Source organism: Octodon degus, unplaced genomic scaffold, assembly GCF_000260255.1.
Source record: "Octodon degus isolate 3935 unplaced genomic scaffold, OctDeg1.0 scaffold00052, whole genome shotgun sequence".
Classification (NCBI taxonomy): Eukaryota; Metazoa; Chordata; class Mammalia; order Rodentia; family Octodontidae; genus Octodon; species Octodon degus.
Genome location: NW_004524628.1, coordinates 12786725 through 12790400, shown reverse-complemented (window position 1 = coordinate 12790400; position 3676 = coordinate 12786725). Strand labels below are relative to the sequence as shown.

General features: G+C 44.5%; 1 protein-coding gene across 4 annotated transcripts in view; it reads right to left on the bottom strand.

Annotated features, from left to right (window-relative positions):
* LOC101586515 (E3 SUMO-protein ligase RanBP2) overlaps window positions 1–3676 on the bottom strand; it is a 71158-nt gene that overhangs the window by 66872 nt on the left and 610 nt on the right. The window lies entirely within an intron of this gene.

Sequence of the window (3676 nt, the reverse complement as noted above, 5' to 3'; positions counted from 1 at the left end):
ATGGCTCAGCGGTCTAAAGCACCTACTTGGAACAAGCTTAGCAAAGCACAGGGACCGCGGTTCAATCCCCCAGCACCACATGCCTGCCAGCCCCGGCCCCTGGTGGGCTGAGCTGGCCACACACACACACACAAATTTTGAGAGAGAGAGAGAGAGAGAGAGAGAGAGAGAGAGAGAGAGAGAGAGAAAGAGAAATGTCCTTTAACAGGAAATAAGGAACCTTCAAAAACCAAAACAAAACAAACTATAAATCACCAAGAACAAAACCCAGTATTAGAAAAACAGAGCAATGCTCTCAAACTGAGGAAAAAAGTATTTTGAATCCAAAACTTAATAACCAAACTATTAAGTATGCTTTTCATACATACAACGTTTTAAAATTCTCATACATTCCTTTTCAATGCAAAATCAAAGTAAATTAAGCAAGATGAGATTCAATTAACAGCATTAGCTGGTTGTGCCCACCAGTAAACCCAACACTTGAGGACATGAGGAAGATTTCAAATTCAGGCCCACACTTAGCTACTTAACTTAGCAAGGTCCTATCCCAAAATTTAGAAAAACTGGAGATGTAGCTCAGTCAGTCCAAAGGACCTGAATTCAATCCCCAACACTGAAGAAGGAAAAAGAGATGGAAAGTAAGCGAGTGCCAGCCAGTCTAACACAGAAAAGATAACAGGCTATCCCTGGAACACTGATGTGTAGCAAAGAAAACAGTCCCCAAATACAAAGTCTAGGGGGCCGGGGAGTTGGCTCAGTAGGAGCTTGACTGGCAAACGCAAGGATCTGAGTTCAATCCCCAGTTCTGGGAAAAAAAAAAAAATCCCAAATACAAAGTCTATTTATTTATTTACTTGTTTATGTATTTATTTTTGGTACCAAAAATCAAATTTAGGGGCCGGGGAGATGGCTCAGTAGAATAAGCGCTTACCTGGCAAGTGCAGTGGCCTGAATTCAATCCCCAGTTCCACCAAAAAAACAATCAAAAAAAACCCAAAACTAAACAGCCATCATTGGGCCGGGGAGATGGCTCAGTGGAATAAGTGCTTCCCTGGCAAGTGCAAGGGCCTGAGTTCAATCCCCAGTTCCACCAAAAAAACAATCAAAAAAAACCCAAAACTAAACAGCCATCATTGGGCCGGGGAGATGGCTCAGTGGAATAAGTGCTTCCCTGGCAAGTGCAAGGTCCTGAGTTCAATCCCCGGTTCCGCCAAAAAAAATAAAAAATAAAAAATAAAAATAAATAAACAGCCATCATATTTTGAGGCTGGGGAGATAGCTCAGTAACTTAAGCATCTTCCCGGCAAGCGCAAGGTCCCGAGTTCGATCTCCAGTACCAAAATAAAGAAACAAATATATAAGCAAACAAACAAATAAATGAAAGAAACAGCCATTCATTTAAAAAAAAAAAAAATCAAATTTAGAGCCTTGCTCTTGCCAGGCAGGTGCTGTGCAGCTGAGCTACAACCCCAGCCTGCAAAATGTGGGTTTTTTTTGTTTGTTTGTTTTTTGGGTTTTTTTTAAGTGGCCAGGGCCAGGGAGATAGCTCAGCCACATATGCCTGCCTGGCAAACACAAAGTCATGAGTTAGATCTCTGGTACCAAAAAACCCCACACATATTTTTTTTAAAAAAAGTGGTCAGGCATGATTGCACAAGCCTGTAACCCCAGCACTCCCTGAGGCAGCAGCAGGAGAAGGATTACTACAAATTCGAAGTCAGCCTGGGGTTACATAATGAGTTCTAGGCCAGTATGGAGACCCCTGCTTGTCTCAAAGGCTAGTTGCCGTTAATACAGGGCTACAATCCCAGTATCTCAGAAAGCTGAGGCAGGAAGACCCCTTGAGCCCAGAAGACAGGAAATCAGCCTGGGCATCACAGTGAAAAACTCATCTCCAAGTAAATAATCTCTTAAATTGAACTTGAAGGCATTATGTGACCTGTTTGAGCACATGTCAAAATATGAACTGCTAAGTCTGAAAGAAGAAGTCATAGGACATCATCAGTAAAAAAGCAATCACTAACTCAAATGAAAATACACAAAGATAATTCAAATGAAAAAACATTTATCACTTTAGTATAATCAAACAGTACCAGCAGAATGAGGAGGAAAACAAATCCTATAAAGTTGTTGAGGTGTGGAGTGGAAATCACCTAAATGGAAGGAGCACAGAAAATGAGAGCTAGGCATGTTTTTCAGACCAGTGAAGTAGTGATGCAGGCAATACAACAAACGAAGGCTAAGCAGCCTCTGAGGAGTGGGAGTTAGGTACAGGCTGAAAGCCAACTGCAGAAGAAAACTGAATACAAACATCTGGAATCCAAAATTATAAAGAGGGCGGGCCAAACAGCTCTGCAGAATAAAGCACCTGCAAGCAGGTGCAGGGGCCGAGGCTGTAAAGAGGAGTATCACTATGAGTCCGATCTCGTAGTGAGACCCCTGAACACCCTGTAGACCCTTCCCTAAAATACAAAAAGGAAAAAAATTATAAAGAATATTTTTGAGGGGCTGGGGAGACAGCTCAGTAGAATAAGCGCTTGCCTGGCAAGCACATGGACCTGAGTTTAATCCCCAGTTTCGCAAAAAAAAAAAAAAAAAAATTTTTGAAAGGGACAAAAGTAAATGCTAGAAAAAAGGAAAACAGAATGGAAGACAGGAGATTCTCAAGGCACGGACACACTCCAAAATTCAGGTGTCCTAGAAAGCACGACCAGTGCATGGCTGCCTATCTCTGCCAACCTGGGAAAGTACTAATCTCTATTTGTCACAGCTGCAGCCTCTGCCCCCCACGCCAACTCCCCAAGAATTCAAAGCATCTTGTCATTCACCCAGAACTAACTACAAGAATTCGCTCTACGTGTCTTCATATGCCACTGAAAATCACCAAGCTGTTAAATGATTTCATGTTATTCGAAAAAAACTTCTGCTTAAAATAACTGCGTTTAAGCGTCACACGTGGCTATTATAACCAATCCCAAAGATTTTTGCCTCTACGCACTTAATTCAGTGGAAGACATATGAGGTTGAAAGAACTCTTGTTTCTCCATTAAGAATCTTATGCCCTGGCAAGCGCAAGCACCTGAGTTCAATCCCCGGTTCAGGAAAAAAAAAAATCTTATAAAAACTCTAAACCTGCTCTAAAAATACAAAAGTTGTATCAATTTCAGAAGTTAAGCGGGCCGGGGAGATGGCTCAGTAGAATAAGTGCTCGCCTGGCAAGCACAAGGCCCTGAGTACAATTCCCGGTTCCGCAAAAAAAAAAAAAAAAAGTTAAAGAAAGCCCCAGAGGGGTCCTGCTTTAGACCGTCACCACGTCCACACTTAGGCCCGGGCCCGCAGTCTGAAATCCCCGTCTGTGAGCAGCCACTCACCGCTCCAGCACCGGCCCACCGGCCCGCCCACCGGCCCGCCCGCCGCCGCCCGCCGCCGAGAAACGCAGTCTGGCCACGGTCACAACCTTGCTGAGTGCCCACCTGACCTGGGACGAGTATTTTTATCCTACAGGCTCAACAGCCACAGGGTTCTGGGTCCCCAAAACAAAACCACCACCTCGTGGCAGGTACAGTAAAAAGACCCCACGGGGCTGTCAGTCCACGGATTTCTTTAGGTCGTCCGCCACACACGGCGCGCGCGGCGCCCCTCCCGCCCGCCCGGGACCACCAGGCACCGCCCCGGC